The sequence below is a fragment of the Amblyomma americanum genome, chromosome 11, assembly GCF_052857255.1.
Source record: "Amblyomma americanum isolate KBUSLIRL-KWMA chromosome 11, ASM5285725v1, whole genome shotgun sequence".
NCBI classification, from domain to species: domain Eukaryota; kingdom Metazoa; phylum Arthropoda; class Arachnida; order Ixodida; family Ixodidae; genus Amblyomma; species Amblyomma americanum.
Genome location: NC_135507.1, coordinates 82,189,574 through 82,203,823, shown reverse-complemented (window position 1 = coordinate 82,203,823; position 14,250 = coordinate 82,189,574).

Here is a 14,250-nt window from a genome sequence, read left to right as displayed (position 1 = left end):
AAGAATAGAGCGACAGTTCCACTGCAGAACTCGCAACGACGCTATGGTTGCGAAAGTCTAGCAGCAGCAACTGCCTGCTCCAAAATGGTATCCTTGGGTTTAGTGCCAAGCTGCTTCTTCTTTGATTTGGGCTGGGTGCCCTGAGAAGACAACGAATGAGACATGGGGGACCCACTGCGCTTAAGAAGCCGCGCATCAGGCTCCACCATCTCGGAATCACACATTATATCAACATCCCTCGAAGTACCCGAGGTAGGTACAGCGGAAGTGACAGAAGTTTGTTCCTGGGGTTGTGATGCTACTGGAATTTGAGACCGGATAAGAGGAAAGGGAATTGTTGTCGAAAGAGGTGCCAAACTAGCCTGCACGGCATGTGTAATCTGAGTCGCTAGAACATTTGTAAAGCACTCCGACACACTTGCGACAATCTTTTCTACCATTTTAGACATCGAAGCCTCCACAGCAGCCGCAATTGCCTGGGACAGCGTTGAGTCTAGCATGCCACCTTGCCGAGCGGTCACACCGGCATAACCGCGGGCACGTTCTTTGACCTCTGAAATTGCGTCACGGCGCGAACGGCGTTTCCTGTCAATTATTTCCAGAATTTGAATTTCCTGAGCTCGAGAGGGACAATTTGAGTTGTTTGCAGAGTGCGCACCACCGCAAAGGCAACACTTCTCATTCTTCTCAGTGCAGGTGCTTGTTGCATGACCATCCCCACAGTTGCAACACCTCAAGTTGGATTTGCAACCGCCAGCGCTATGTCCATAACGCCAGCAGTTGTTACACTGCAGAGGCCGAGATGATAATGGGTCTACCCGAAAAATTAGAGGCCATGCCTTGATTTCAGATGGGCAGGAAGTGCCGGCAAAGGTAGCAATCACTGATTCAGTGGGCATCCGCACGTTGTTTACATCCCGGCTACAGCGGTGCACAGCAACAACACCTGCAGCCGACAGAAGCTCAAGAGTCTCTGCCGGAGAGAGGGAAGAGTCTACACCTCGTACAATACCTTTCGTGCACGCCAGATGAGAAGGGATGAAAGAACTTATCCGAAGGGAGGCAAAGGATGAGGAGTTTAGTAAATCTCTTACACAGGCGAGGTCTGCCGATCTGCACAGAATCCCACCGCGTCCAAACTGGCGAACCTCTGAGATTGACTCATAATGAGAAGTCGTCGACTGGAGAGCAGCCCGAACAGCACCAGGGTTGTTCATCCTGATAGCACCACCATCCTTAGGCGCCAGCGCGACAGGGATACTGCCGACACCACTGCGCAAAAAAGCTTCCAACGGTAGGAGATCAGTTGACAGAGAAGCCGACCAGAGGGAACTCCCCTGGCCGGGAGACTGGGTGGACATAGTCCGGGCTTACGGCCTTACCGCGCAAAGACGCGGAGAGAAAATGCCACAATCAGACACCCGAAACTTAGCCGATCGTTCCCAGCAGAGCAGAGCCGTCGGGGCCTAATCTTCCGCGGCGGTTGCGCGGCACCTCTTCTTCTGCTGTTCCTGTAGCAGGCACGCGCCACTGCCACGTGAATAATCACGGTCTGTCCAACAGAAAATTCTTCTTCTTCACCCCAGGTATATGGCACATACCCACGAGGCGGGATTCTCAATCGTATTCTCAATCGCACGGAATGCTACAACGCTTCTTTTCATTATCCATTTTTTTGTTTCGTCATAACGAATTTTTTTGTCTTAAGAACTTTGAAATGGCAGCTAAACGAACGATACACTTCTAGAGCGTCACTTTGAAGCTGAAAGGAGGTGGATGCAACTCAGCTGGCAAATTACCTGATATTTTGGAGATTTCTTCTATCCTTAACGCGCTCAATCTTCAAATTCATTCGTATTCATAAAAGAAATTCAAATAACTTCAAGGCCACGCCAATTATCGGTGTAGGAAAACAATCCATAAATCACTTTCTATAGGACGGATATCTAATATAAATACGTTTTTTCAAAGGCACATTGTGGCCCGAGATGGCCATTATTGCTGAAGAGATGGAGTAGTTCGTTTCCAACCGATTTCTCTCGCTGGGTTGTTTAATCCAGAAAGTGAAGTAAGGCGCCTTATTTAGCTTTTCAGAATTAAGAATTTTTTTCTTTATCATTGCTCCATTGCAGTGAGTGCAGGAAATCTTTTGATGATCACATTCGCCGAAGCACGGAGAAAAATAGTAGATGAAGTCCATCAATCAGTGCTTTTACAGCAGGAAAATGCCGTTTCGCTGAATGTCGCCTCCTTCCTAAAGAACCGCGTTCATTTTTCGTTCCCGACGCCATCTAAAACAAAATGGCGATGACGGCCGCAGACTGCATACTGCATGCCCAGTAGCGAGCGTATACCATGGCGGCAACTACTATCGATTATGAAAATCAAAGCTGGCTTTCTAGGAAAGTAAATGGCGCAGTAACTGTCTCACATATCTCAGTGTGCACATTATCCGCGCCGCAATTAAGGCATAAATGAAGTGTTAGGGAAGAAAAGGAGAAAGAGGTGCCATAGTGGAGGACTCCGGAAAAATTGCGACCACAAGAAGATCTTTAACGTGCACTGACATCGGACAGCACATGGGCGCCTTTGAGTTTCGCCTCCATCGAAACGCGACCGCCACGTTCGGGTTCGCATCCGGGTACTCCAGCTCAGCAGACGAGCGCCTTGCTTCACAGTTTAGCCAAAAATAACGAGATTGACAACGCTTCAGCCAGAAGTCCTCTCAACCGCGCACCGGCAGCCTCCGATCTAGGGTTTCACGGGAGCGAATGCATTCATTCAGAGAACTTCCGCAGGCCTGCAAAGCCGAACGTCGGCTCTAACCCCCACCCCAACCCTCCTTCGACAGACACTTTGGAGGCGGCTCCAAACACGCATCTTTCCCTCCCATTATATACGCTCGCGCTATCACCAAGTCCACACAAACCCCTTCTGTATCCTCTGCCACCACCCCAAAGCCACTCTCGATCATATCCTTTTCCTATGCCCGGCGGATCCCCCTTCGTGGCCAGGAGCACCTCACCACTTGGGAGGGTTGGGAGACCCTACTGCGCTCCAAGGGCCCGGCCAAGCAAGCCATCGCCACAGGCTGGGCTGCCAGCGTCATGAGCCTCCGGGACATGAACATTTGAGTGGAGTTGTCTGTGCGGCGGCCCAGGGACCTGCATGTCCTAAACTCCCTTGTGTTCATTGCAGTTTTCACCAGCACCACCCTCAGCACTCTTTCAATAAAGATAAAGGTCAAATCTTTGTTTAATTAGGAAAACCAGAAGCCTTTCCGATGTTGCCGGTCAATGATGTAATAGTTTTCTGAACAGGGATAATACCGGCTGGTTGGTATTTATTTTTTGTCAGCATGTATTGGCTCCCAACCATGGCACTGTTCATGAAGTCATGATTAAGAAAATGGTTCGTATACGTCCTGCTATGAATAATGGATCAGAGGAGTGCATATGCAGTAAAAGTGCAATGAAACATGGCCTGTTTTGATTCAAAATATGTGAGCTGCGGTTTGAATGAGAAGCGATTATTGATAATCCGTGTCGATGTCAGCCAATTTGCACCAACACGCACTGACTCACTACCTCTTCATGTGAGGGTCTATTAGAGGCCTTGTGATTATAACCAAACTGCAAACAGAGAAGCTAGTGATAACTACTATTTTGGCATCATCCCTTTATTAATGCGATAATATATTTTGCCAATATGAGATTTCCTGTGCACACATGCAGTTAAAACAGATGGTATAGAGGGCTCGTTGATAAGGGTCATGGCGGCGTGAAGTTCCGCTATGCGCTCTCGGAAGACACTCCCTCATGAACCAACCAAGCTTTCTTTGCCAAATAATGGAGTGGAATAAAAGACAAGCTCCGCCTAGAGACACCATCTACAGTCTAGGACGGCCGCTATTTTTGTCAAGAAAACTGACTCTACTGATCCGGAGCACCCGGATGCGAAACCGACCGCGGCGGCTGCGTTTTTATGGAGGAAAAAGCTAAGGCGCCCGTGTGCTGTGCGATGTCAGTGCCCGTTAAAGATCCCCAGGTGGCCGAAATTATTCCGGAGCCCTCCGACAGCACCTCTTTCTTCCTTTCTTCTTTCACTCCCTCCTTTATCCCTTCCCTTACGGCGCGGTTCAGGTGTCCGCCGATATATGAGACAGATACACCGCCATTTCGTTTCCACAGAAACCAATTATTATTACTATTGGAAGGCAATCCCTCTTGAACCAACCACGCTTTCATTGCCAAATAATGGAGTGGCGTTTGGTCTTAAAATCCGGCTTGCTTCTAGTGTGATGAGATTTCGATTGCATGGTTTGCACTACAGTGATGTTTCTGAGGCGATCGTGTCTTTTGGGAATCATGTACAGGGTGCGCCAAAAGCTCCCAGGCGCGAGGGTGTAGTATTCAGCAGTTCCTTATGGCACTTGCGACAGCTGTGAAAGTATTGTGCTCTTTACAAGTTAAAACGACACATGTCGTACCGCCTTAGAGAATTTCAAATTTAAGTCGGTTGTATATGCCCGACTGCACTGCTCAAAGGCAGAATTAGTGGCCTAACACCTCTGGACTCACCATGAACAGGGTTGGTCAAAAGTTATGAAGTCACAGGGTCTGTTTTCAGCACTGTATCCTGACACTTAGGATGTCTATAAAGCTATCAAAGCTCTCAGAAGTGAGAATAATATTTCTCCTTCCCTGTACTGAGATTCAGAGCTTCGGGGGTTTTCGCAATTTCACGAGTACACAGTTCAAAAGAGGACCCTGTTGCCTGGAAACTTTTGACCACCCCTGTACGTATAAATGAATAAAGTGGAATGCTTAGTTATAGCGTGTCTACGAACGACAAGGTTCTAAGTGCAAGAAGAGTTATTTATTTGCTCTTACTACTTGTTTCAATTTCAGAGGCACTGTTTCTAGGTGCTGGACTTTCAATGATGGCGTCCATGCAAAGATAGCAACCTTTGTTAACTTGTGAATGCAAACAGAAAAGGCACGGAAATATATCGGCAGAAAACGCTGCTCGCATGCAATGTGCTGCGTCTGTAAGATGTTAAAAGGTAGACCTATTGTCATAAGGTTAACTGCGTGTGCCACAAGCTCAAACTTCTCATTTTATTGATATCACCTTATGGGTTTCCATAGTGAAGAGGTTCGTTAAGATCCAAACACCTGATTTGCTAACCAGTAACAATCGGCAAGGTACAAATATATATATAAATATATTGTAAAGGTGTTTATTCCAACCGCAGGTCGGTAGGTGTTGGTCGGAGGGCGGGACGACGAACACACTGACAGGCGTCACTCGAGAATCACAGCTGCACTTCGTCTACCTCTTCTCTGCGCTGCTTGAACTCCTGCCAGTCGGTCCCATTGCAGTTTCTTCCTCGCCAAAAAAGAGCCATCCTGGCGACTTACGGGGAGTAAAGCATCGGAGGATGATAATAAGGCTTGAGGCGCTCGACGTGCACAGTTTCGCGCCTCCGGCGACGGTGGTACGCAGAGGGGGGGCGAGCGGCTCAAAGATGTAGTTCACGAGAGAAGTTTGTTGCACCACGCGGTAAGGTCCGTGATAGCGAGAAAGCAGTTTTGTGGCGAAGCTGGGATTGGAGGAAGGCACCCAGAGCCAAACGAGGGCGCCAGATGGGTATGACGCCTGAGGGTCCGAGGAATCCCGACGGTGCTTCTCATTCCATTGGAGCTCTGTGGTGAAAGAGCGGGCGAGTTGCCGGCACTCTTCGACATACTGCAGTTGAGCTTCGGAAAGTGACGTGGTCTCGGAAAGCTCAGGGCGATAAGGAAGGATGGTGTCCATGGTAGACGTGGGCTGCCAGCCATAAAAGAGAAAGAAAAGAGAAAACCCCGACGTTGTCTGCGTAGCCGTATTATACGCGCACGTGACGAAAGGGAGCACTTGGTCCCAGTTCGAGTGGGCGGTGTCAACGTACATGGCGAGCATGTCACTGAGTGTGCGATTGAACCGCTCAGTCATGCCGTTGGTCTGGGGGTGATAGGCGCTGGTGCAGCGATGAACGATTTGGCATTGCTTTAGCAGCGCCTCGACAGCGTCTGAGAGAAAAAAGCGACCGCGGTCACTTAGGAGTTTTTTCGGGGCACCATGTCGAAGAACAAGACGGTGTAGAATTAAGCGAGCGACATCGTTTGCGGTAGCAGATTTGAGAGCCGACGTTTCGACGTAACGTGTTAGGCGGTCAACGGCCACGATGACCCAGCGATTTTTAGCCGATGTAGTTGGAAGCGGGCCATAAAGATCAATGCCGACGCGGTCAAAGGGACGGTCAGGGCAAGGTAACGGCTGCGAAGGAGCGGCGGTGGGGTGACGAGGTTTCTTGCGACGTTGGCAGGCGGTGCAAGGCCGATATTTCTGACGTATGTAGCAGTACATACCTCGCCAGTAATATCGCAGACGAACGCGAGCATATGTTTTCCGTACCCAGCGTGGCCGCATTGTCGAGGGGGTGGAAAGAGGCGCAGATGGCAGCGCGGAGGTGTCGAGAGATCACCAACAGCCACTTCCGCCGGTCGGAGAGGTAGTTACGGCGGTATAGGAGGCCACCACAAACGGCGAAGTGGTGGGCTTGGCGGCGAAGGGTCCGGGACGAAGAATGCGGTGAGGAATTGTTCAGGAAGGTGAGCAGCGAGGTGATCCAAGGATCCTTGAGTTGTTCGGAGAGCATATCATGGACGTCGAACGGCGAGAAATCGTAAGCACAGACGAGGGCAGAGGCTGAATCGCATGGGAGCGGTGAACGGGAAAGAGTATCGGCGTCCGACTGCTTCCGGCCATAGCGATAAAATACGTGAATATCAACCTCTTGGAGACGTAAAGCCCAGAGGGCGAGTAGGCCAGAAGGATCTTTGAGGGAAGATAGCCAGCAGAGCACATGATGGTCTGTGACGACATAGAAGGGGCGGCTGTAAATGTAAGGTCGGAACTTGGCAATCGCCCAAATTTTGGCAAGACCTTCTTTTTCTGTGACAGAATAGTTCGATTCCGTCTTGGTGAGGTCGCGGCTGGCGTAAGCGACAACATATTCCGGATACCCAGGCTTTCGCTGGGCAAGAACTGCGCCCAAACCCACACCGCTCGCATCAGTGTGAATTGATGTCGGACAGGCGGGATCAAAATGGCGAAGGATGGGAAGAGAGACCAGCAGGCGACGTAAAGTGCTAAACGCTGTATCGCAGGCCGGTGACCAAGACGAGACGTTCGGGTTGCCGGCAAGAAGCTGCGTTAAAGGGGCAATGATACAGGCTAAATTGCGGATGAAGCGGCGAAAATAAGAGCATAAGCCTATAAAACTGGGAAATTCTTTTATGGTGGTCGGTTTGGGGAAGTCAGTGACGGCGCGAAGTTTGGCAGGGTCAGGAAGAACGCCGTCCTTGGAGATGACATGACATAATATTGTCAGCGGCGCAGCACCGAAGTAACATTTCTTCAAGTTGAGCTGTAGCCCGGCGTCAGTAAGGCACGTGAGTACGCGCTGGAGGCGCTGCAGATGGGAAGGAAAATCTTTGGAAAAAACGACAATGTCATCCAGGTAACAAGGACAAGTTTCCCATTTGAGGCCGCTGAGAATATTATCCATCATTCTCTCGAATGTAGCTGGAGCATTGCAGAGGCCGAATGGCATCACATTGAATTCATACAAGCCATCTGGTGTGACGAAAGCGGTTTTCGGCCGGTCAGCGGCAGCCATCAGCACTTGCCAGTAGCCGGAGCGAAAGTCGATATTCCGCTCCCTGCAAGCAATCCAGTGCGTCGTCGATTCGGGGTAGAGGATAAACATCCTTGCGAGTGATCTTGTTGAGACGGTGGTAGTCCACACAGAACCTGACTGACCCATCTTTTTCCGTCACTAAGACAACAGGAGAGGCCGAAGGGCTGTGAGAGGGCTGTATAATGCCGCGCTGGAGCATGTCGTCAACATTGTCACGGATGACGCGGCGCTCACTCGACGAGACGCGGTATGATCGCTGGCGCAAGGGGGCGTGCGTACCAGTGTCAATTGGGTGAGAGACGGCCAACACGCGCCCCAAGGAGGGCTGGGAAAGGTCGAAAGAGTTCCGAAAACGGTTGAGAAGTACCAAGATCTGGTCAAGGTAAGCGGACGGAAGGTCGGAAGCCATGGCGTGATGAAAGACGTCGGAGGGAAGCGGATTGGGCGCAGTCGCACAACGGCCTAAGGCAGTAACTGGGAGACAGGCACGGGTATCGGAGAACTCGGACGCAAGAGCAGGATCCAGTTCTTCATTAAAGCCTAGGCATTCGCCGCTAATAACAGACGACGGACATGAAAATGGGTTGGTGACACAGATGGCGCAGTGGCCGTCGGAAATCGTGGGAACGGCGAATGGAATCAAAAGGCGCTGATGGCGGGTGGCAGTTGCGGTGGGTGTGAAAAGAACAGGGCTGCTGAGGGAAGAGTCAGGGCGGAGCGGGACGAGGGCAGAACAGAAGGGAGGTATGTCGGCGTCGGCGGCTACTAGAAGCTTAGCGGAGCGCACAGGTATGTCGCACAATGACACATTACACACGGGAGAGAGCTCAAGTTCAGCACGGGCACAATCAATCACTGCTCGGGGGGTCGAGAGGAAGTCGCAGCCGAGGATGACATCGTGAGAGCAGGCGCCGAGCACAACAAACTCGATTGTATAGGCACGTCGTTAATAGAAACGCGGACCGTGCAGGCTGCGTTGGGGTGGATGCGCTGAATGCAGTGAAAAGTCAGACAGCGGCGTTGTCACTTTACGAAGCTTGCGGCGAAGGGAATCACTAATTACTGACACGGAAGCACCCGTGTCGACGAGCGCGAGAACGGGGACGCCTTCAACAGACACCTCAATGACGTTAGCAGAAGGAAACGGAGGACTTGTCGAGTTCGAAAAACACGTAGTTCTTGCCTCCGGAACTGCGGCATTCAGTTTTCCTCTGGGAGGGGGTCCGGGCGGCGGAGCATCGGAGAGATGGAACGTCGTCGAGGTGAAGGCGAGCGGTGAGTAGGGTACTGGGAGCGAAGCGTAGATGTGCCAGAAGAGATATTATGCAAGGGCGGCTCGGAATCGTAGCGGAACGTGCGCACGGCATCCCCAGAACGAGGAGATCGCGGACGGCAAAGACGTGCGACGTGGCCCGGGACGCCGCATGAGTAGCATATTGGTCGATTGCCGCCGGTACGCCAAGGGTTCGAAGGGTGTCGGCGGGGTCGACGATACTGGGCTGGCGGCGATGGCATGGACGGCGGCGGAGCATAAAAGGCCGGGCTGCTGCGGTAGGCGGCAGCGGTGGGCGAGCGCCGTGGACTGGCGACTGCTTCAGCATAGGTGAGCGGGGATGCCACAGGGGGAGGCGGGGAGCTGGGTGGCTGAACTGCAGCAACCTGCTCTTGAATAGCACGGCGGATAGTGGGCGCGAGGGATGGCGCCAAGTCGGGCGGAGGGCGGGAATGTGATGCAGCAGAGAAAGCTGGCGAGCGACTTCTTCGCCAACGAAGTGTTTAACCTGCTGCATGAACAGGGACTGCTCAGAAGACGAGCCACCGAGGGCCAAGCCAGCGAGACCCTCTGCAGGCGCGCCGGACTGCAGCGTAGTTGCACGTTGCTTTCGGAGTTCGTCGCAACTTTGGCACAGCTGGATGACGCTAGCGACGGAGCTGGGGTTATTCGCCAGGAGCATCTGAAAATCGTCATCGGCGATCCCTTTAAGGATGTGGGTGACTATCAGCGTCGGTCATGGACGGGTTGACACGCTTGCACAAGTCAACGATATCTTCGATGTAACTAGTGAATGTCTCGGCAGGGAGCAGAGCTCGAGCTCGAAGACGTTGCTCGGCGCGTAGTTTCCGGACGGCGGGGCGGCCAAAAACGTCGGCGAAGCTCGTTTTAAAGGAGGACCATGTGCGAAGATCAGCCTCATGGTTGCGAAACCAAAGGTTGGCAGCGTCCGTTACGTAGAAGAGGACGTTGCTAAGTTTAATGGAATCGTCCCACCGATTGTAAGTGCTGACTCGCTCGTAGGAGGCCAGCCAATCGTTGACGTCCTGGTCGTCGGTGCCACTAAATGGAGAAGGGTCACGCTGGCGATGCACCTCGGAACAGAGGACGGTGGCAGGGACGGGCTGCTATGCTTCGCGCGGACCTTCTGGCATGGTTGCGGGAACGAGAAGCGTTCCGCTTCGATGTTCCAGGATGAAGACCGGGACGGGAACCGAGGCACCTCCACCAAGTGTAAAGGTGTTTATTCGAACTGCAGGTCGTTAGGCGTTGGTCGGAGGGCGGCACGACGAACACACTCACAGGCGTCACTCGAGAATCACAGCTGCACTTCGTCTACCTCTTATATATATATATATATATATATATATATATATATATATATATATATATATATATATATATATATATATATATATATATATATATATATATATATATATATATATATATATATATATATATATTAGCAGATAAATGAAATGAGGGGCCAGTTTGACAAAGTTGTGAAGGGAGCTAACAGTCACCGAAACGAAGGTGCACAGGGGAATGTTTTTTTATGTGTTGTGCTTACCAGTGGGATATTATAGTACTTAGATTAATAAATCGCTTAAAGAAAATTACTTATAATGCAGAAGAAAAAACAACCATGGCGCCGGTGGGATCCGAACCCACGACCTCTGAATATCGTGTCCGGTGATCTTACCAACTGAGCTACGGCGACGGCGGTCCAATCTGCTGCTCTCGTGGGTATTTATGTTCATTGGGTGTAAGCGAACCTTGAGAGTGTTCAACAACGGCACCCTCGACCATAGCGGCGAACGTAGCACGTCCTGTAATACCGCGAGTGTAACGTGGAACGTCATCTAACGGCGAGGGCGTAAACTGTGCGAGAGCCCTCTGAAGGTACCTATGGCATCAAGACTGCCAGAACCGAGACCCTCGTTAAGCTATTAGGAGATAAGTTAAATGAAATGAGGGGCCCGTTTGACAAAGTTATGAAGGGAGCTAACAGTCACCGAAACCAAGGTGCATAGATAATGTTTTTTTATGTGTTGTGCTTACCAGGGGGATATTATAGTACTTAGATTAATAAATCGCTTAAAGAAAATTACTTATAAAGCAGCAGAAAAAACAACCATACCGCAGGTGGGATCCGAACCAACGACCTTCGAATATCCCGTCCGGTGCTCTTACCAACTGAGCTACGGCGACGGCTGTCCAATCTGCTGCTCTCGTGGGTATTTATGTTCATTGGGTGTAAGCGAACCCTTGACCATAGCGGCGGACGTAGCGCGTCCTGTAATACCGCGAGTGTGACGTGGAATTTCTCGCAGTTTTCGCCCTCGCCGTTAGATTACGTTCCACGTCACACTCGCGGTATTACAGGACGTGCTACGTCCGCCGCTATGGTCGAGGGTTCGCTTACACCCAATGAACATAAATAACTTATAAAGCAGCAGAAAAAACAACCATGCCGCCGGTGGGATCCGAACCCACGACCTCCGAATATCGCGTCCTGTGCTCTTACCAACTGAGCTACGGCGACGGCTGTCCAATCTGCTGCTCTCGTGGGTATTTATGTCTTACTTGTAAGTGAACCTTGAGAGTGTTGTGCTGCTTTATAAGTAATTTTTTTAAACACTGATTAATTGCCACTACAAATTAAAAAAAACACAGATTAGAAACAATCCGCTATGTGCCTTAGTTTCGTTGACTGTTGGCTTCCTTAATATATATATATATATATATATATATATATATATATATATATATATATATATATACCGTTGAACTGCCACAGATTCAACTTAACGTTCGTAACTTTTTATGATAGTGCGGTTTACTCAATGCTCACACGTTTCAATCACCTCTCTCCTCTCTTTGGAGTATTTCGCGCATTGATTTATTTTTTATGCGAGGAGCCGCACGGGCTGAAACGCTTTGGATTCGAGCATTGTATTGTTTCCCACTTAAACCTCGGTACAAATTGCGCACGTGTACCACATACAAGCAATTCCTGCAATAGGCTTATTTATTATCCTCTTGCAGTTTTCTCCCTTACTAGTGGGGTATATAAGTTTGTCCAACACGTCCGAAATCCTTAAGATATCTGCATTTTTTTCTCAGACAACTCATTTACAGTCAGCGTCACCGCCTTAAAAAGCTGCTGATTTAGAAGACTAACACTAGACTAACTTTTGATGGCTAACGCTCTTAGATGAACTTTATCACCCCCACCTTAGGCTTCACCATAATTTCTTCCAGTTATTGTCCGCCTTCCTTCGGCGTCCCGGCTACGCACGCAGAAATTACGCGCGCCGCGTGTCGGTGAGAATTTGCGAAGTCATTTATACCACGGACATTCATCGACTTGAACAGCACACAGAGCAACATAACCACTAGGATTACTGCATTTACATTTCATAGAATGATAGAGAATAGCGTTGGCATTTAAATATTTTTCATTCGTACTTGTGTTTTTTGTACCTTTACAATAGTTTTGTGTGCGTGTGCGCGCGAGCGTGCGTGCGTGCGTGCGTATGTATGTATGTATGTATGTATGTATGTATGTATGTATGTATGTATGTATGTATGTATGTATGTATGTATGTATGTATGTATGTATGTATGCATGTATGTATGTATGTATGTATGTATGTATGTATGTATGTATGTATGTATGTATGTATGTATGTATGTATGTATGTATGTATGTATGTATGTATGTATGTATGTATGTATGTATATGTATGTATGTATGCATGCATGCATGAATGGATGGATGCGCGCGCGCCTGTGTATGCGCGTGTGTGTATGTGTGTGCGCCTTTAAACGTACTCCTGTGTATCCTGTATATTTTACTGTCCTGTAAAGATTTGTATCATAATGTTCTCATCTGCGTAGTTTTATAACTAGCTTGTTGATTACCTCTTTCTACCTCTTGAGCTCCATAGTATTGCACTGTACAGGACACCTCGATTACTTTTGGGGTATTTTAAATAAACTAGGTCCTTGGGGAAATTCTAAATAAAGTAAATAAGTAACCGTGAAACCATATACCTAGACGGAGAATTTTGTTCTAAGGTGCATTTCCTTGGGTGGTGGTGGTGAAAACATTTATTACGGATGAATAGGAGGTATGTTTGGATCAGCCCGTAAGGGACCGATCCGTACAAGCACTAGCTGGAGGTCCATAGTATGGGACCCAAGTGGCGGTTGCCGCCGCCCGGGCGCGCCCGACTAAGGCTTGTTGGGCCTGTAAGTCGTGGCAGCCGAGCAGGGTCGCCTCCCAGTCCTCCCGGGTTGGGTTGGGGATGGGGGGAATAGCGGGGTTGGAGGGGCAGGCCCAAACCATGTGATAGGTGTCAGAGGACACTGCACTACAGTGTGGGCAGCTGCCACTAAAGGAGGGGTCAAAATGTTTTAGCGCTGCCGGGCACAGCAATGTATTGGTGAGAAGGCGGAGAAGGAGCCGCTCATCCGCCTTCTTCAGGCCTTTACATGGACTAGGGTAAAGGCGATGACAATTTTGATAATATTTTGTAATATCTTTGAATGTATAGACCGGATTAAAATCGGGTTCCTGATCGGATGGGGAGGAGAAAACAGCCCGGTGAGAGAGCGCGGGGCGGCTGCGTCTGCTGCCTCGTTTCCTGCCAACCCCTGATGAGCAGGGGTCCATATGAGGTAACGGTGTGCGGGGTCCGTATCCCGTATGCAATTTTGGTATATTCGATAGGCTAGGAAGGGAGTGCAGCCTTGTTCGACGTTCCGACAGGCCCCTCGCGGGTCGGTGATTATGTATTTTGAGTTGGAATGTGAGGCCGCGAGAGCAATCGCGACCTCCTCTGCTTGTGTTACACTGCGGGCTCTGAAAGTTAGGCCGTTAACTGTGTTGCTGGCATTTCCTTGAATCAGCTGTACAGTGTTGTGCACATTTAAGTCATCGCCTAATCAAAAAGCCCCCGCCGCGGTGGCTCATGGTTAGGGCGCTCGACTACTGATCCGGAGTTACCGGGTTCGAACCTGACCGCGGCGGCTGCGTTTTTATGGAGGAAAAACGCTAAGGCGCCCGTGTGCTGTGCGATGTCAGTGCACGTTAAAGATCCCCAGGTGGTCGAAATTATTCCGGAGCCCTCCACTACGGACCTATTTGTTCCTCTCTTCTTTCACTCCCTCCTCTATCCCTTCCCTTACGGCGCGGTTCAGGTGTCCAACGATATATGAG